This window comes from Triticum urartu, chromosome 5 (assembly GCF_003073215.2).
Source record: "Triticum urartu cultivar G1812 chromosome 5, Tu2.1, whole genome shotgun sequence".
Lineage (NCBI taxonomy): Eukaryota > Viridiplantae > Streptophyta > Magnoliopsida > Poales > Poaceae > Triticum > Triticum urartu.
This window is the reverse complement of record NC_053026.1, coordinates 286,470,828-286,491,880: the sequence shown is the minus strand read 5'-3', so window position 1 is coordinate 286,491,880 and position 21,053 is coordinate 286,470,828.

Sequence of the window (21,053 nt, the reverse complement as noted above, 5' to 3'; positions counted from 1 at the left end):
AGCAGATTTCTTCAGCTCTTCAACCCGGGCAGGAAGCACTGACAGTTTCATCAAAGTATCTTGAATCAAAGTAGGCGCCGGTTTGTTATGAGACGTGGTACAGATGATCCGCTCGGCACCAGTATACAATTGTTCAACCAAGGTATAGGTGGATTTCAATTTCTTCCGCACATCTGACCCCAAGTGACCAATGCGTGTCCCTGAAATACCATAAAAGGTTAATAAACCGGCGACTCTGTAAGAAGGCAGAACCAATTCAGAAGGCAAGCTGGCTTACCAAAGATAGCAGTGGTCATGGCATGAACATGCCGCTTTATGCTGGTCAGTTCATCCGTCACTGGTTTCAGTGCAGCCTCGGCATCCTCGGCTTGTTTGATCAAAGCGGACTTTTCAGTGGCCCAATCTGCCTGTTTCTTCTTGAAGTTCTCCTTAAGTTGTTCCATGGCGCTTAAGGCACTGGCCAATTCCTCTTTTTCCTTGGAGGTTTCAGGCTATTGGGTTTTCAGGTTTTCTCGCAGATCGATGACTTGGCTTTCTTTCGCCTTCAGCTCCGCCTGCAGGCATACAGACATATGTTTCAACAAATCGGTAGAAGGATTCAAGTACCAACCACATAACAAGTTATGCGCTTAGCACTTGGGGGCTAATGCATATTCGATCTGCATCTTTCAATTGTTTACAAAGTCCCAAGCTCAATACAAGTATTCAACTTGGCACTTGGGGGCTAATGGCTATTTGATCATATGTATTCTGATGCGGCAGTTTCAATTACTTAAAGTACCGGTTTAACTACGCTAAGTTGAACCGGCCCTTGGGGACTACATCAGCAAATTTCAAAGTATCAAGATTCATATTATTAAGTCCCGGTTTGAAAGGATATTTCAAATCGGCCCTTAGGGGCTAGGAGAGTCAGCAAGAATGAAAGCATACAAGCAGGAAGGAGCATATGGAAGCTACCTCATATTTATCCTTCATCATGTTAACCAGACCGGCTTCATAGTCACGGCTGGTATACAGCCGGTTTAGATAGCCGGAATGGATATCTTGGGCGTTCAGAGCAGCGTAAGCCGTCAGATTAGCATTCCACTTGCCTTTGCCAAAAGCAGCTAATTCTTCCTTGGCAAAATGTTTGGGTAAAGCGATAGGATTGCTTGGCTTAGTATGGCCAGTGCCAGTAATGACAACTTCATCATCATTGGTACCGCCGGTTTGCACTGGAGCTGTTGGCTTGTCAGTAGGTTTTGCGGGACCGATGGAGCTTTCAACCCGGAGGGAACCTATGGGCTGATGGATAGGACCTGAGGTATCAGTAAGTCTTTCCTCAGCACTAAGATCATCATCTGGCTGCGGTGGATCATTGGGAATATCCTCAGGAATAGTCGCTTCAAGATTGGGTGTGGTGCCTGGTTCAAGAATGACATCTTCTTTGGCCGCTTTATCCAGGCGGGCCTTCTTGCTCGGCCTAGGTTTGGCCCTGAGAAGAATAACAAAATTAAATACAGCATATGTTCTAAGGCAATATACTGCTAACATCACAATAAATATAGCTTACCCAAGCACCGTTTTGAGCGGTGGGAGCTGAGTAGCCGACGACTCGCTAGAAGATGAGTGGGAAATAACCTGATAATTGGAGTCAGACGGATTAAGAGGTTGACGAAAGCAGCCCGCTTTAGGACAAGCACTGACAAGCGAATTAGAGACCTCGGAATGACGTTTCCGAACCGGACTGTTCGGTAAACCGGCGGAGGTAACTACCTGGCCGCTGTGCCGGGTGGTGCGGCGAGCTTCGTGTTGTTGAGTCTTCATAAGAAGTTTAGGATCCAAATAAGCAAGAGGATGAGAAAATTTAACTTTCCGGTTTGCCTGACGGATTTTTTGTGAAGGCAAAGTTTCTGAATCGGAAGAGAGAATAATTACCTCTGCAACATCCGCATGGCTGGCTTCGGCATCATCCTGACAAATATCATCATCAATAAGATGCATGAAAAATAAACCAAGTGAGTCAAGCTCTACCTCAAAGTCCGGATTATCCACCTCGTCATCAGGGGCCGGATTAGAAGAGGCAGTGGTTCTTTTCCGATGGGCAGTCTTCTTCACAGCTTTAGTTTTTTGCCGGGTTGCTCTTTCTGGTTTATCTGTTTTCTCTGGTTTCTCCTGCGGCAGCTTTTTGCTCCAAAACGGATCATTGCCCTGGTTATGCAGACACTGATATTAAAAACAATGACCAGACATATCAATAACAGATTCAGCAAAGAGAAAAATCAAAGTCTTACAGCTGGCGGTTTGTTGGTGGCACAGAAGGGAAGCAGGCCGGTTCTAGCGCAGATGTGCTCCGGTTCATTCAGTATCTTACGCACAGCCTCTGTGATTTCTTCACTGGAGAGCTGGAGTCTTGAATGTCGCAGTGGGTCATCCACACTATCAGTATATTCGCACATCAAACCGGAGCGCTGACTAAGGGGCAGTATGCTCCATGATATCCAACAGCGAGCAAGGTCAACCCCTGTTAAACCGTTGGCCATAAAGGCTCTGAGCTTTGACAGCTGAGGAGCATATTTGCTTCTCTCCTGGGCAGTCAATCATTGAGGAAAAGGATGGGTATTGCTGAGCCGCTCCGGACAAAAGCCAGGCAAGGGATTCTCACCAGCAGGGGAGGTATCTTTGTAGTAGAACCATGTCTAATTCCACTCCTTGGGGTGACTGTGTAGCTTGGCGTGAGGGTATGTGACCTCTTTCCTTTTTTGAATTGCCATGCCACCCAACTCCGTATTAGAGCCATCAGTAAACTCAGTACGGCGGTTTAGATGGAAAAGATCTCTGAATAATTCCACTGTGGGCTCCTCTTGAAAGAACACCTCACAGAGCACTTGGAAGTGGCACATATTTGTAACAGAGTTGGGGCCAGTGTCTTGCGGATGGAGTTGGAAATCAGCTAGAACATCCTGGTAGAATTTAGAACCAGGCGGTTTAAAACCCCGGGCTAAGTGGTCTACGAAAACAACAACCTCTCCTTCTTGAGGTATGGGGGGCATTCTTTGCCAGGAGCCCTCCAATGGATGGTGTCTTTGCTTCCCAAGGCGCCAATCAGGACTAAATCGTCCAGTTGATCCTCTGTGATGCGAGAAGGGACCCAATTGCACTCATACACTTGCTTGGCCATGATGAAATCTACAAAGTACATTGATATATGCAATGTTAAACCGGAAGCAGATCTATCTAAACCGGGGTTTATGAAGCAACAGCATCCCGGCAGTTCAACAAGGGGACTAATGATATATGATAGATTGCTTTTTCAAAGGTGAACCGCCTATGTGGTAAAGAGGATACAGATCTAAGGCAAGAATGACTAAGGAAGGCAAAAACAGATTTCATAAGGTCGCAGTGAAATTTTGGATCTACCGTAAGACAGGAAAATAAAAGGATTTAGACCTAAAAGGTCAATCTCAAAGCAATTCACAAGGGACCAGATCAGTGTTTTATGCGCATAAAGGTTTGCTTTGGTAACAGAAGATAAGCCATTACGGAGAATACATCAGGTTTGAAGTTTTATTCATGGACTAAAGAAGAAACAAAGGAAGAACAGCGCCAGAGTCTCGATGAACTTCGACGAACGAGGAAACCCTAGAACAGATCTTAGGGGGAAAGGAAAGAAGATTTACCGGAGCTGAGGAAGAAGCGGAAGGTCGCCGCGATGCTCTGGTGTGCTCAGGTTGATGCAGCGGCCAAGGTTGATGCAGAGGTCGACGGTGGCGGCGGAGCTCCGAAGCTGGGCGACGCGAGGAAGATGAAGCAGAAGGGGTCGGAGGGAAAGAGAAAGGAAATGACCCTTCGGTCCTATTTATAAAGAAAGGGATATGTCAGGCGCGAGAATCAAGGAGCCGCGAGTTTGGAAACAAAGCTGCGGCCTTAATTGTCGCAGGCTTGTTAACAGGATAAGGTTCTTTATAACCAGTGACGTCACACCGGTCTACTGCGAGCAGAGAAGATGACATCACGACGGTTCAAAAAAATACAAGAAGATGTTGAAGATGAAGATTTTTGCTAAGGATTGACATGAACCTGTTCAAATCAATTTGGGGCCTAATGTTGGGGATATTACTATTGGGCGTAAACCGCCCAGGACAAGCCGGGTTAACTTCATCAGTAGTTGAGTGTGATAAAAGCCCATGAGGGCAGATGAGGGCTAAAGGCCCATAATCAGTTTAAGGCCTATAGCTATAAACCGGCGTCGGTATGTAACTTGTGCTATAAGTTAGGAATAGTGGAGACCGAACCGGACGCATCTATGAGCCGGTATCGGGACTCTGTAAACCGACAGGCGTCACCCATGTATATAAGGGGACGACCCGGCGGCGGTTCAAGGACAGACAACAACTCGAGACATAGGCGAAGCTTATTTGCTCCCTAGTCATCGAAACACCCATCAATTCCATCACAACTAGACATAGGCTTTTACCTTCATTGAAGGGGCCGAACTAGTATAAACTCTCTTGCGTCCTTGTGTCCGCTTTAACCCCTTCAAGCTAACCCGTAGCAATGGCTCCACGACTAAGTCCTTTCTCTAGGACATCTGCCGTGGCAAAACCATGACACCTCCCATGGACGGCGAGCACCACGGCGCCCACCGAGGGGGAGATGTTCGACGATGAGGTGCTTACCCCCCCTGGGCTTGAGGTCATTGACGGACCGAGCGTCAGTGGAGGCGGTTCCCAGGAAGAGTGGCTCCTCCAAAGCATGAGCACCAGCTTCCACAAGCTTCAGGCACTTCACCGTGCCCGCCTGGACAAGGCCAAGTCCAGGATGGCAGCAGTGGATAAGGCGGAGGCGGACCTCGAAGAGCACGTCACCGAGACTGTCGGATTTCGGGTTCCGGCAGACCCTTGAGGTTCGAACACTAGGGTGCGCGCGGAGATTTTGCCTCCTACCTACCTGCACCCCTCCGCCGTGCTAGGATCTAAACTAAGGAAAGAACAACACAAGATACACAGGGTTTATACTGGTTCGGGCCACCGTTGTGGTGTAATACCCTACTCCAGTGTGCGGTGTGTGGATTGCCTCTTGGGCTGGTGATGATGAACAATACAAGGAAGAACAGCCTCGCGAGGGTCTGTTCTTGGCTGAGGCGACGAACTGCTGGGAGGAGTTCAGCCACCTTTCTCTCTCTCTCTCTCTCTCTGACCTACCGAACCGGAACCCCCTTGCTGTGTGGGTGGCTGGTCCTATTTATAGAGGCCCTGGTCCTCTTCCCAAATATTGAGCGGGAAGGGAGCCAACAATGGCGGGCTAATTTGAAGGGGGACAGCAAGTATCAGCTATCCTGACAAAAGTAGTCTTCGCCTGCGCAAAGCTCTGGTGATGACACCGTCTTGGGCTCCACGGTGACCTCCGTCTCGTAGTCCTCCTGGTCTTGGTCTCGTTGCACCGAAATGGCAACCTTTGCCTGATGCCTCGGTACTCCGCGGCTGCGCTTGCCCCCTTTGCACCAAAGAGGAAAGGAGGACGCTGCGCGGGCTGGCACCCGCCTGGCGCCTTGAGTTGTCATGGCTTGCATCATGGGCACCTCGTGAGGTACTCCGCCTTGATCTCTCCGCCTCCTCGTGAGCCAGCCTGACGAGGCCGTGCCTGAGGAAGCTTCGCGTCATCCGCCTCGCGAGGCTTGGCCCCTCGCGAGGGTCTTGGGTTTGTGTTGGTGAAGATGGGCCGTGCTGGGCCCCCCTTTGAGCCACGCCGCAGGCCGCAGGCAGGCAAGTCTGGGGACCCCCGTTCCCAGAACACCGACAGTAGCCCCCGGGCCCAAGGCGCGCCCGGACTTGGCCGTGCAGGGAGGCGGAAGGGCAAGAGCGAAGCGCCGCGGGCCCTAACAGCCTGCGGCCTTGGGCGCCGCGTGGCGGTTGATTGGACATGGGCGTCTCCACTTCCCCACGACGCCTCGGCAACTACACGGATGGAACAAGTCCCTGCATGCAAAAACGGGTCATGATTACCTGCGATAGTGGAGGCCGGCGGTTGGCCTTCGCCGGCCATAAGTACGGGACGGCGCGCGCCCTTCCAGTCCACTCCTCCTCGCTTCTCCTTCTTCCCGATCCTTGCTCCGTCTTGCCGCGATGGCTCCAATCCGCCGGTTCTCGACGGCAGAGAAGGGAAAGGCTCCCCGAGAGGGGCCAGACCCCCTCCCGCCGAAGAAACGGCTCATCCCCCGTGGCCCGGACGAAGGGGCCCTTCAGGTGGTGCCGAGGCCTTGGGGCGAGCGGGCGCCGTCGGGGTTCCCGCTTCCATTGCACGCCCACGTCGAGGGCCCCGAAGGAGCTGATGCTGACCGCCATGGGCGGTGCCGTCGTCGGCGCCGACGGGTCACGAAGGTGTGGGTCGTCCCCCCTGGGGTCCACACCGAGGGCTCCTCCCAAGAGTTCGTGCTCCACATCGCCATTCCTCTTCAGTCTTGGATTCGCCTGCCTCCCTTCTTCGCCTCCATCATCCTGCAGGGGGAGCCCCTGGAGCTCTGGCTGCAGCATGCCAGCTGCAGCACCCTCGCGACTGAGGCAGAGGTCACGGTCGTCGCCCCGGGCGAGGTCTACATGACCCGCGGCTGGAGGAAGATCGCCCGGGTTTGCAAGACAAGGGGAGTCTTCGCGATCCACTTGGACTACGACAGTGCTTCGGTGATGCTCTTCAAGGTCTTCGATGCGAGCGGGCGCCGGCTGGAGTGCTGCCCCGGGGAAGGTGGCCAGGGCCCTGCTGCGACGAGGACTGGGCACGCCACCCACTCCCTTGGAGGCTCCTCAGGTGGTGGAGGCGTCGGAGGTTCCAGCGACTCCGGCGAGCTCTTCGCGACTCCGGAGACGAGCAACGACAACTACGAGCCCCCGCCAACTCTGATCTGGATGGGGTTGGCGTCGGTGCTTGACGGCCCACTGTTGATGATGGCGTCTTTTGCAGGGACGCGCGTAGTTTGTGTCCCTTTAGGATCCATTCCCTGCGAGGAATCAAAAACGCGTCCCGTTGGGGCTTGTAAGGTGCCTGTGATCCTGTCTTGTATATATAGCACTTGTCGTAGAATTGCGCGAGTTGCTCATTCCATCTTAGCTCAGTCCTCCCTTTCGAACCTCACGAGGGCTTGGTGCTCTACGTCGACAGGTCCTAGTCCCAAGGCGGCTTCAGCCGTCGCTGGTATGCCAGGTCGCGATGCCGTGGTCAAGGCCAGGAGGTGAGCGAGCCGGAGTCCGATAAGAGCCCCTGAGTCGCGATGCTCAGGAGGTCCCCTTTGGCGCCCAAGCAGCCGTCGTTTGGTGAGAAAGGGGAGTGGCGTCGCTAACAAGGGATAGCATTAGGTGCAGGGATGGTGCCACGGTAGCTGGCGCTTCCGGGCGATAACTTATCTCAAGGATCAGGGGCCGCTCTCTGGTGTGTGGCCGGGTCCGTGCGTGGGCAGGAGCGGGGTTGCTTGGCGAGGTCCTCGTGTGTCTCCTCCCCCTCGCCTTAGCTCCCCTTTCTGCTCTACATCCTCGGGTCCCAGCCCTCGAGCGAATCTCAGCCGTCGCTGGTATGCCAGGTCGTGATGCCGTGGTCAAGGCCAGAGGGTGAGGGCTGGAGAGCCAGTAGGAGCCCTGAGTCGCGATGCTCAGGCACCCCCCTTTAACGTGCAAGCGGTTCGCGCGGACGAGAGCAAAGGAGGCACAACGAGAGCCTCGCCTCATGCAGCTCCTTCAGGAGGTCCTGCAGGTCCATCATAGAAAAAAGCAAGGGGTTGCTATACAATTGACGGTCAGCCATTGGTTGCTTCCGAGGGGTAGTGAGGCACGAAAGGCTTGACGAGGTGACGCTGTGCGGGGCTGCCACGGCCAGAGCTCAGCCATCCAGGTTTGTCGGCATTGCAGGGACGGACCCATGCGCAAGCGTCGTGCCGTTAGGGAGCAGTTCCGTTAGTTGGCGTCAGCTGAGTAGGCAACTAGATAAAACACGTTAGCCACGAAGGAGTGGATTCGTTCGAATAGATGCTGGGAATGCGGAGATCACTGGGTCAGGCCCGAGCGACTTGGGGGTGATGCAGCCTGAGGGGCGACCCCAACAAGGTAAGCTAACAACATGGAATAAAGGGATATACACCGCGGGGACAGACCCACGCGGCCTGGGAATAATGCAGCCCTGGGGGCGCTCCCAGCTGGAAGTAAAACTTGAAAGATGTCACCTGATGATGTTGAGGACGAAGGGGTGTTGGTGTAGCAGGCTCGGGGGGCTGCGGGAGCCGATCCTCACGAGCCCCCAGGCCCAGGGGCCTCGGGAGGCTCCGGAGGCGCTGGCGGCTCCTCGCGGGCCATCTCCATCTCTGCCAGGGCTGCGGAACGCCTGGCCTCTCGTGCCTCCGTGATGCCCCTCATGAGGCGCTGGTACGCGTCAGCCGCGTTCGGCAAGCCGTAAGGCATGCGAACGTAGCTGTGGGGTGGACCTCCGCAGCGCCCCACTCGCGAGAGCTAGAGGCGCTCCAGAGAGATGACTCGGTTGAGCCCTGGTATGTCGATGCAGACGCGCAGCACCATCCTCGCCTGGATGGGGGGCCACTGCTGGTAGGTGGCGGGCGCCTCTCATGACTCTTGACTCCTATAGCTCTTGAATGGCCTTACTGACAAACTCCTGTGGGTCTGGATCTCCTTGCCTTGCTCCTTCTTGAGGGAAACGTGCTTCAAAGCATGCCTCCATGTGGTGCCCAAGCGCCTCCTTCATGACCCTGGCTAGGTCGGTGGCTCTCCAGGGGAGAGCCCCTGAGCCCTGCCTGAGGAGGGCGCCGGGCGCGCTTTCCTATGCGATGGAGGGAGGCTCCCCCTAGGCAGGCGCGGGCCCAGAGGGGCCTGCCTCCTGAGTGGTCGAGCCGGACGATGTCTTCTTCTTCTTGGGGTGGCCTCAGGAAGCCTCCTGCTTCCGCGATCCGGGTCTTCCAGTGATGCGGCCTGAAAGGCTCGTTCCAGGGAACACACCGCGTCCTTCTCTTCACATGGCACCGTGATGACTCCGCCGCTTCCTGGCATCTTGAGGACGTTGTAGCCGTGGTGACTTACGGCCATGAACTTGGCTAGCGCTGGGTACCCAAGGATGGCGTTGTACGACAGGCGAATGTGAGCGACGTGAAGTCGATGAGCTCGGTGCGGTAGTTGTCGCGTGCCCCGAAGGTGACAGGGAGGCGGACCTGCCCAATCGGGACCGTGGAGCCGTCGGTGATACCAAAGAAGGGCTTGGTTGGCTGAAGCTGGCTGTAGGGCACTTGGAGGTTGTTGAATGTCTCCACGGACAGGACGTTGAGCCCTGCCCCGCCATCGATGAGGGTCTTGGTGACCACCACGTTGCTGATGATTGGGGAACAAAGCATCGGGAGGACTCCGGCTGTTGCCGCACACTTGAGCTGATCTACTGAGCTGAACGTGATGGCGCACGCCGACCACCTGAGAGGGCATGTGGCTTCGAGCCTGGGGAGTACTGCGTTCACTTCGCGGGCGAACTGCTTGAAGATGCGCTAAGAGGCTGGGGCTTGAGCTCCGCCCAGGATGCAGGCGATCGCGCGCGGCTCCTGGAAGCCCCCAGCCTCCTCGTCCTGATGGCGGTCCTCATTTCTCCTTGGCTGCGGCGGCAGCGGTGGGAGGCCTGCGTTGCCTGGCGGGCGATCCTCGCGAGGCTGATCCCTCCAGTCTCCCTTGCGAGGCTGATCTCTCCATCCTCTCTCGCGAGGCAGGTCTTGCCAGTGATCCTTGCGAGGTTGATCACGCCACCCTTGGCGCGGCCCACGGTCTTCCCAGTGTCCTGCGTTTCTTCCTCCTCCTCGACCGTAGCCCCGGTCACCGCAGTCGGGGCGACGGCCGATCCTTCCTTCACGCATGGCTCGGAGTTCTTGGCATTCGTTGGTGTTGTGGGTGTGGAGGTCATGGTACACACAGTACCGGCTGCCCTTGGGAGGTTCGGGCTGATCTCTGCCCCGCTTGGTGTCTGGTTCTGCCGCGAGCACTGCAGCCCCCTTGCGCTTCACATCCTTGGCCTTGAGCTTCTTCTCTTTTGGGTCTGCGGCAGGCAGCTCGAGGAGGGAGAGACGCCCCTCCTCAGCCCTGGCGCACTTGTTTGCCAAGTTGAACAGCTCCAAGGAAGTGCACAGGTCTTCATGCATCGCCAGCTCCTCCTTCATCTTGACATCGCGTACTCCGTCAGAGAAAGCTGAGATGATGGCCTCCTCAGTCACCTTGGGGATCTTGAGGCGTGCGTTGTTGAAGCGCTGGATGTACTTCTGCAGGGTCTCCCCGGGTTGTTGCTTGACGCGGCGCATGTCGCTCACGGCGGGGGGCCGGTCGCGAGTACCTTGGAAGTTGGTGATGAAGCGGGTGCGCATCTCTTCCCAGGAGGAGATTGTGCCTGGAGCCAGGTGCGGGCCCCGTCCTTGAGTGCCATGGGAAACCAGTTCGCCATGACCTTCCCATCTCCGTTGGCAGCTTCGATGCCCAGCTCGTAGAGCTGGAGGAACTCCGTAGGGTCGGCCGTGCCGTCGTAGCGAGGAGGCAGGTGTGGGGACCCCGACTCATAAGTCGAGATCACCGAATGCACGTGTAGAGTGATCCCAGAGATCAATGCTCACTGAACACACAGAAGCTGAATAACAAGAGTCTTACATCCATACATACCGTCTTACACAAATTATGACCATTATGGTCAAGTCTTACATTGATAAAGCCTTAAGGGCTGAACATCAAATGAAACACAAGCAGCGGAAATCTTCGTCGATAAGTAGAACCCATGCCATCTGCCTTAACCCTACAGGCATTCTGACTGGGAAACGTCCTAGTTCGCATGTTCGTCTCCAAAGAACTCTTCTTCGAACTCCTGTTCTTCCATGCCTGGCCAATTAAATAACCAGTGGCAAGCCAATGAGTACTTTGAATGTACTCGCAAGCAACCCATGTTTTGGTTCAAGGTACAACAATGCATGATATAGGTAAATTTTTGCGGAAAGCTAGTTTTGAGTGCAATGACATGTTCAACAACTTGTAAGACATGCATCAGGAGAATTCAATTAACCATGAGGATAGGTTACAGATATCAACATAAATAGAGTGGGCATCAACCCAACTCAATCACGTCAAGTCCTTTGACTTGACCCAAAGTAGTTCTTCCCACTTATCCAAACACACACACTGGTTTGTAAACATGTGGACGTAGTTTAAGCAGCACCGCCCAACTGTCCTTGACTGTGGACACGGCTATTTGAATAGTTTTACACTCTGCAGAGGTTGCACACTTTACCCACAAGATCCGGGGAACTTCCGTGTCATCCACGACCCGTGATACCTCAAGTACCCGGGGTAAGCACCCGATCACTATCTTTCCCTAGACGACACTAACAAGGAGTCCACTCGTTGTTCCGTATCCTCATGATATACAACATACGAGACTCACTCGAGATCGTAACATCTAAGAGGGGACACAATGGTGTATCCGGTGCCCTGTGAAAACAGTCATGGCCGCCCTACCTGGCACGACCCCGTCCCGAGAGAGCGCACCAACAACTCTCCCGTCACTAGTAATGTGGGCTCCAAACTAGTATCGGCCTAGGTAATCAATAATGCCCTTTCCCATATAAGGGTAGAGTGGTTGCGCATGTAAGGTTGGGACAGTCGACAAATCTTAAATCTAATCTGTTTTCGAAAACAACACACACCCTTGCCTCGGTACACCACTTCGTCATCAAGTGGTTACCCATCTCATTATCTCCCTCGGGCATAAGTGGCACCCGACGGGGTTTTCGGAAAGTCCTTTTGAAAATACTTTGTCTCCATCACCATGCATATACCCGTCCCTTTTGCGTAGCACTACTTAGCCTCCTATCTACTCCCACTGGCATAACCCTCATAAGAAGGTAGGGTCATGCACAATGCAAGTATCAACAAGGAGGAAATGAAGGCAACCCACCAAAGTGGCTACCATCTCATCATGATTCCGATGCAACAATAATAAAGTGCTATATGAAATGCATAAAAAGGGTTTCATAGACATGGTCAAAGGGCTGCTTGCCTGGCTCAACAAAGTCTTCTGGGTCTTCAAAATCTTCTGGTCCAACTCCTTCGTCAGCAACGCAATCTATCGTCGCAAAATAATAACAAGAAAATAAGGCAATAATAAAACAGAAAAACCAAAGTGCTCAGAAAAATGTCAACTCATTTTTGTTAAATACTAGGTTTAAAACTAAGAAGGGGAAAATTCCTAATTTTGGATTTGGAGTAGCAGAATAGGAGAAATGGGTTTTCAAAGGTTTATTTAAATGCTTAAAATCACATTTAAATATTTACAGTGAAGAAAAGGTTGTTGGATTTGAATGAAAGTTGCACCATTAAATAGGTTGCAATACTTTAGGAATTTAGGAATTGGAATTAATTTATTTGGACATATATTTTATCCTGTGGAATATTTGCAAGTTTCCAGAAAAAGAAAAGGAGAAACATCATTGTGCAACTGGGCCAGAAGGGCCACAGTGCAGCAGTCCCAGATGGGTTTCAGCCCACGCCAGGCTGCCACGTCGAAGGCGTAAAGGCAAAATACGCCTTCAGCCGACGCAGTGAACCGGTACGCGCGCGCGTGCGTTTTAAACCTTACGAGTGGGTCCCACCCGTCAGGGCATGAGGCTGACGGACAGGGCCCACGGCCGTCGTCGTCTACCTCCGTCCAGAGGCGACGGCGAGCTCGCCGGCGGCGATATAGGGCACGGGAGGATGCGTGGGTGGTACCGTTGTGCTCAGGGAGGATCTGTCATTCGGATGGAGGTGGAGTTGGTCGCCGGGGTGGCCTGGTTCGCCGGCGATGAGGTCTTGCGGCGGAGGAGCTTCGGGTGGTGGTCGTTCCGGTCGACTCCGGCTGCAAACGAGGCGGGGGAGAGAGGGGAAATGATCAGTGGGAGGAGGCGGTTTCAGATCGGGGCAGAGGAGGAGCGGGGGAGGCCTGTACCTCGCGAACTCCGGCGAGCCGAAGCGGCGGAGCTCGAGCTCGATCTCGAGCTCGGGCGGTTATGGAGAGGAACTGGGGGCGCAGGGGGATGTTTTGCTGGTGCAGAGAGCAAGTGGTGAGGAGAGGAGGGCTCGAGTAGGCCTTTAAATAGGCGAACGGCGGGGTGCCGTGGACTCGTGCGCCGGCGGGCTCCTGCTCGTTGCTGTAGGGCTCGGGGGAAGAGGGCATGGTGTCTGGGGTGTTCCTGGACGTCGACTACGTCGGGAGAGATAGAGAGAGGGAGTGGGGAGAGGTCAGAGGCGCGCGCGTGTGAGCCGCGCCATTGGCACGCTCGGGCGGCCGGTGTTTGCTAGCGCGGAGGCGCGGGGAGGAGGAGAGAGGAGGGGGCCGACCGTGTAGCGTGTTGCGGACGCCGAGGCGCATCGGCAGGCGCGTGGGGGAGGCCCGAGGTGGCCGGAGGTGGTTGGAACGGGGCGGCTACAGTGCGGGAGTGCACTGTAGCGCGCTCCAGAGAGCCCAAATGGCTGGCATGGCCATTCTTTATGCATGGTGAGCGCGTCTTTTGGTGTCTAGCAGGTCTAGGAGTGAGTAAAGAAATGGGGTGGTGCATTGGATGCCATGGATGGCCACTGGAGTGAGGAGGGAGATGAGGAAGAGGGGTACAGGGGCTGTCCAGAGGGGTAAATGAAGTGGTTTCACCCCTCAATCATTGAGCTGAGGTGCAGCCATTGTTACTGGAGGTAGAGGAGGTCTAGGAGGGCTGTGGTAAAAAGTTGAGTTCAAGGAGAATAGTTTTAGTGGTCAAAATGGTGATTTTTGAAAAGTGGCAGAAGGTGTTTGATAAAGGTTTTGGCAAGCAAATGATTTCCAATTGCCATGAGACTCCACAAGGTGAAATAACACATATAATTAGGGCCTCTCACCAATTTGGAGCTTATTTGGGCAAAGTTGCCAATGCAACTTTTGTAAACCCTAGAAATGAGCAGAAATAGACTTGTGTAGATCTAGTTGAGCATAACACTTCTCCTTGATGCACTACTTTGTGTAGTGGCCTCATTTGGTCATGTGAACATGCTCACAAAAGTTGGGGTTAAGGGGAGAAAGTTGGTAGTACAAACTTTCTCAAATTAGGTTCTGAACAGAAAGGGTTATGGGGCATTTTGGTGGACCAAAATGACCTTGATTGAAGTGAGGCTTTGCAAGATCATCACAATATGCATTTGTGACTTGCTGGATTTTTCTTGGATTTTTATGGAAATATTTCCTGTAGAAATATTTCAAATCCTTGAAATGGGCAGAAATGGTTTTGGGAGGTTTTGTCCAATATGTTGAACATGAACATGTGTTGAAACTCTCATATATGGGAAATATATGCCCACTGAGTTCCCCTGATTTTTGTCAAATATTTTTAAAATAATAAAATAATTTTTCCCTATTAAAGACCATTTCTGTCCTTTATAAAAGCTTTTAAATAAAATAGGAAAATAACTTTTAAAATTATATTTTTGGGGTTTATGGGAATCCTATATCTAATAGGTTTCAAATATACCTTTTGAAATATTTTTCATACCCCAAATCAGGTACTTGAAGTGCAAACCTCAATCCAGGGGTTTTTGGAAGACTAATTTTTGAAAATACTATTTGGCCAAATAATTTTTGTAAGAAAATACTATATTGTACTATACACATGGCATGATCATTGGGCAGATGTTTGGGGCAAGGAGATGAAGTACAGATGGTGGAGTAGTTGACTTTGAAGAGCACTTGAAAAATCACAGAGAGAAAACCAACTCCAAAATAAAAGCCAAATAATGCAAAAAAATTTGTTGGCCCAACTTTTCTTGCTTTATTAATGCAAATGACATGATACAAAATGCAGGGTGTGACAGCAGGTCTGGCTTGAATTTGCCGGGCCACGCGACGCTGCGTAGTTCGGGGGTGTAGGCACGGCAGCCAACTGTGGCCACAGGAACTCTTAGGTGATGGAGAGCCTGGTCTTGGATGTCCCCGCGCGCGGGAGCAGGGGGATGGTCGCGACGTGCTGGAGCAAGGAGCGCCCGGACAGCTTCTGGCCGGCGAGGGACTTCTTGGCAGCTCTGTTCTTGCTGCGCTGGCACCTGACGGAGCGGGTTCCGCCCAGGGGCCATGCGCCTTGGAGCCATGGTGTCTTCTTGAGGAGGAGGCGGCCGGGGCGCCGCCGGAGCCTCTTCGCCCGCGCGGGGCAGGGTGCGGTGCATCGGAACGGACGGCGCGGAAGAGCCCCCTGCAGCGCGGACGAGCTCGGCGACGCGGTCGAGCCATTCCTCGTAGACGTTGTCGACGGGATGGTAGCGTAGGAGCTCGTTTGCCGCGATGAGTGCAGCCTGAGCCTCCATGGGCGCGCGGAGCGCGCGGGACGAAGATCCACCTGGGGTGAGCAAGGGAGTTGCGGTGCGGCCGTCTTGCCGCACGGACGGATGCTAGGACGATGCTTGCCGCTCGTCCCCCGCCGGGCCGGTGGCGGCGTTGACGGTGGGTGACGGGGAACGGCGTGGATGCCCGCTGACAGGGGCCGTCTGGGCGATGCGGGAAGCGAGTGCGGCCCGGCGCACCCCTACCTGGCGCGCCAAATGTCGGATTTCGGGTTCCGGCAGACCCTTGAGGTTCGAACACTGGGGTGCACGCAGAGATTTCGCCTCCTACCTACCTGCACCCCTCCGCCGTGCTAGGATCTAAACTAAGGAAAGAACAACACAAGAGACACAGGGTTTATACTGGTCCGGGCCACCGTTGTGGTGTAATACCCTACTCCAGTGTGCGGTGTGTGGATTGCCTCTTGGGCTGGTGATGATGAACAATACAAGGAAGAACAGCCTCGCGAGGGTCTGTTCTTGGCTGAGGCGACGAACTGCTGGGAGGAGTTCAACCACCTTTCTCTCTCTCTCTCTCTCTCTCTGACCTACCGAACCGGAACCCCCTTGCTGTGTGGGTGGCTGGTCCTATTTATAGAGGCCCTGGTCCTCTTCCCAAATATTGAGCGGGAAGGGAGCCAACAATGGCGGGCTAATTTGAAGGGGGACAGCAAGTATCAGCTATCCTGACAAAAGTAGTCTTCGCCTGCGCAAAGCTCTGGTGATGACGCCGTCTTGGGCTCCACGGTGACCTGCATCTCGTAGTCCTCCTGGTCTTGGTCTCGTTGCACCGAAATGGCAACCTTTGCCTGATGCCTCGGTACTCTGCGGCTGCGCTTGCCCCCTTTGCACCAAAGAGGAAAGGAGGACGCTGCACGGGCTGGCACCCGCCTGGCGTCCTGAGTTGTCATGGCTTGCGTCATGGGCACCTCGTGAGGTACCCTGCCTTGATCTCTCCGCCTCCTCGTGAGCCAGCCTGACGAGGCCATGCCTGAGGAAGCTTCGCTTCATCCGCCTCGCGAGGCTTGGCCCCTCGCAAGGGTCTTCGGTTTGTGTTGGTGAAGATGGGCCGTGCTGGGCCCCCCTTTGAGCCACGCCGCAGGCCGCAGGCAGGCAAGTCTGGGGACCCCCATTCCCAGAACACCGACAGAGACGCAGGCTTGGTTTCGCCAGGCCTGAGAGGAATTTAAGGCTTGCCAGGACCAGCTGGCCGAGCGCAAGCTGGAGCTTGTCATGAAGCAGGCCAATGTTGAGAAGGCCCAAGAGGCGGCGAGTCGACAGGCCACCAAGGAGGAGGCCGCTCGGTGTTAGCACCAGTCCGTGCTGAACTCCCAGGAGGAGGACCTTGCCGCTCGCGAGGAGAAACTCATCGCGACGCTCCGTGGCAAGGACGAGGAGGTCAAGGATCTTGTCGTGCAGCGGACCCGGGAACTAGAGCAGAGGCACGAGGAGGCCCTCAATGCTCAGGCCCAGGCCCACGCCGGCAAGGTGAACGAGCTGGAGGTGGAGCGGGATGAGCTGAAGAAGCAGGTCCTTGAGCTGACGAGGGAGAGGGACGTGGCCAAGGGCATTTTGGCTGGTGCAAAAGCCACAGTCATCGAGAAAGCCGAGCTACTCTCCACGGCCAACTAGTCCATCAAGGACCTGAAGCTGAAGTTGGAGGGTCTTGAGGGGACGCTCTCTGAGGTCAGGGCCCGGGAGGAGACCCTGACCAAGAATCTCGAGGAGGAGAGGCAGCTGCGGAAGAACGCCGCCGCCAGCCACACGGAGTTTGTGGCGGGCAAGAAGCTCTGGGTCCTGCCGCGTCGATGTCACTGGCAGGATCACCATGCAGCTAGCTACCATGGGGATTTCCAACGTGAGGTATGTCCCAGAGCCGAACGCGAGTCCTAATGTCAGGCTGACTCTATTCTCCGAGGGTGTTCTCGAGGCCCTGGAGCAGCTCCGCTCCAACAGGGCGGCCTCTCTAGCCGAAGAGGCTCGGAGGCTTTGCCGGGGGGCCATGACCAAGGTCCTCACGAAGATGGCGTACTGGAACCATGACCTCAACTTCGAAGCTTCATTGGATAACTTGCCGGACGACGTGGACCCTGTGCCGCTCGAGGAGCGCATCGAGCCCATACGTCATCAGTCGCATCGACGGAGTTCGGAGGGTACAAGGCCAGCGCTGGGACTAGGCACCCCATTTCTTATCGCCTCTACAGGTTCATGACCAAGACAATTTTTATCTTTAGTTAAAACCGCAGCAACAAATGATGTAATATAACCCTGCAGTATTTTTGAAACGATGCATGTTATTTTCCCGTTTGATCTCCCTTTGTATGTCCGCCCTACGTTAATCGGGTAGGTTTGCCGACACAAAAACCCAGGCGGTGCTTTGAGGACGGATCCTCAATGGCCTGTCGTGTATGCTTGCTGCCGGGCAAACCACCTCACTGCTCTTAACGCAACCGCTTGAGCTGTCGAGCGTACTCGAGATAGAACGAGAGCGTTGCCAATCGTAGAAGGTCCCCCTGCCGTTCTTGACACAGCCGCTCGAACTGTTGAGTGGACTCGAAACAGAACGAGGGCGTTGCCAATAGTGGTAGGGGCCCATTGTGTGCAGGTTTTCCATACACAGGGCAAGATCGTCGAGGACAATAACCTTATATATAAAAAGGAATTACTCAAAGTTTTGCATGACTTAGCTTTTCTGCCACTGCGTGAGCGTTCGCCGCGCCCACCGAGGACGCCATTTGTTCAGTCATCTTCTTGCTTGAAGTGACGACCACGATGAAGTCGTTGCTTCAACCAGATCGGATTTTCACAACTAAGCACCCCCTACCTGGCGCGCCAGAGATGTCGGTGGGAAACGACACCTATGGGGTCACTGGGATCCCTTCTACGGTTGGCGGGCGCGGGGTTGTGCAAAGAGCAGGTCTGGCGGTCAGCACACAAATCGTTTACCCAGGTTCGGGCCGCGGAGACGTGTAAAACCCTAGTCCTGCTTTGATGTATATTTAGGTGTTCTTATGTTCTTGAACTAGCTGTTGTGGCTCTCTAGTCCAAAAGATCCGAATCCCTCTCCAGTACGCCTCGGGCCTCCTTTTATAGACAAAAGGGGTCGCCACAATGGCACACAGGAGGTGGAAAGGTGTACAGGGGCTAAGTCTATCCCCTGGCATCGTTGGACAAACGCATTTAATGCGCTGCCGACGTGCCCCTCTTGCTTTATTGGGGATGGCAAAGGAGCTCATCCCAGCTGTCGCCACCACGCCTGGCTCCGACGCGCGTCCAAGATGATGAGGCGTTGTAGCGCCACGTTGGCTAGCTGTTGGGTTGGCGCGGTGGTGGAGCCTTCACGAAGATCTGCATGCCACCATGCAGGTGCTTGCTGAGTTGGTGTAGAGGCTATGCGCTGCCACGCAGATGCCTACCCAGCTGGTCGAGCTGGCAGCTGTATGGGAGCGGTGGTGGAGTCTTGGCAGACACGGGCCTGGCTGCGGCCCCGCAGGCGTCCTCGGCAAGGGTCATGTTGAGGGCCCAGCAAGGGTCTCGCTGCGGCACCATGGTCGTCCCTGGCAAGGATCTTGCCGGGGGTCTCGTGGATTTCCTTGGCAAGGATCTCGCCAAGGATCGTCGTCTTCTGGTTCTCATCTGATCTTGTGTATCTATGATCTCTACAAAGATCTGCATGCCACCATGGAGGTGCCTCCCGAGCCTTGGCTCCAATATAGTTGATGGTGTTGGAACCCCTTGGGCTCAAGGGTGGCGCGCTCTGCCGGCGTCAGGCAAGTTGCCCCGGCAAGGATCTTGCCGAGGCTGCGGAAGCCACCCCAGCAAGGGTCTTGCCGGGAGAGTCCACCTCGCCCTCTTGCTCTCTTTGCATCTCTGGTCTTGGCGTTGCTTTGGTCGTCTTGTGCTCCGGCTTCCCTCCTCTGCCCTGCTTAGTGTGGTCGTGGGCGCGGCTCTGACTGCCCGTGCACAAGTAAAGGGGTGCAAAAGGAGAGCCCCTACTTTTGTACACCGACATACTGAAAATGCGAAACATTTTCATGTTGATGGTTTTCTCTGATTCCTAGCCGTCTTTAAGTAATTTTGAAAATGGCGAGATCATTTGTTTTGTCTTTATCGCGAAACAGATTCTACGAAAATGCATCGCGTGACGAACTTGAACTTCTTGGCATGTCTACTCGAACTTCACTCTGTTTTTGATGTGCTTTTTTTGCTCGAGCTCTCCATCCACTCACCGGAATTGAGCAAGTGATATACCGATGGAAAGCTGCTGTAAACACGTAACTTTCCCGTGTTGATCATTTTTTCATACTCGCGATGGTTTTAAAAGTTTTTCATCTGAAATTCATTCACTATAGTACTTGAACTTCCTACTGTTTTCATGTTGAACTTCTGCGACGTACTTTCGTTTGCAATTTTCTCATCTATTAGTCAGTCTTACACAAATGATATTCCTTTTGTACGAACCTCTCTTACAATAGGTTTTTAACTTTCTCCGACGGAGGACTTGAACTTACACAAATGACATTCTTGCCGTTTTGAAATAAATTAGAAAATGATGAGATCATGATTTTTGCCTTCATCGCGAATGGAAATGCACTGCGTGAAGTAGTTGAACTTCTCGGGCATGTCTATTTGAACTTCACACTATTTTTCATGTGCCGTTTTTTGACGTCATGTTTTTTGCACTACATGAAGTAGTTGAACTTCTAGGGCATGTCTGTTTGAACTTCACTCTATTTCACTTTATTGTATTTTTCTTATATGAAATACACACCATGTAGTACATGAACTTCCGGTTGTTATCACTTTGAACTTCTCTCTGGCTTCAGAGAATTGTTTTAAAACACAAAAAACAACATATTTTTTTATGTATTTTGGACATCTAAATACATGGTAAACCTCTATCACAAGAATTTGTTTGAACTTTTCCTCGCCGAGCACTTGAACTTCTAGCAACCATTTTTTTTCATTTATGAGTTGTTTTTAAAAGTGCAAAAAAGGGTGTTGTGTTTTTTATTTTTTGAACAGGCAAATCCTAGGTTTTAATAAACACCGAACTTCTCTATTGTTTCAATTTGAACTTCACCTTTTTATATTTTGAGTAAAGAATTGTATTCAATTTTTATATGGAAAAAATCAAACATGGAAATACAAGGTGAACCTCTCTCCCAAGAATTTTTGAACTTCCCCGGAAAGGGCACTTGAACTTCTTTCAACAAACGTTTTAAGCTTTTAATTTTCTATACTTTTATTCTCACCTGAAATGCATTCCTTGCAGTAATTGAACTTCTCATTGTTTTCATTATGAACTTTTGTCACATTTTTGTGCATACGTTGAATTTTCACGCAACTGAAGGTCGGACGTCATTTTTTGCCATTTTAAAACATGTAATTGGAGGTCAGACGTCCCGCGGTATAAATTATGAACCGTGCACGGAGGTGCACGTGAATTTCTTGCAACAAATCTGAGTTTTTTATATACTTTGAACTTCTCTGTTATTTTAATTTCAACTTCTTAGTCATATGTTAGAAAGGAAATATGTTTCTAAATAAGCATCAAACATTTTTTTTGTAAATTGAACTTCATAGTTTTACTTTAATTTGAACTTCGTCATTTCTATTCTTCATGCAACCCCTGTTCCATTTTTCTTTTGCATTTTTTTCTGGAGCATTTCTGAAACTGAAACCAACATATCAAAA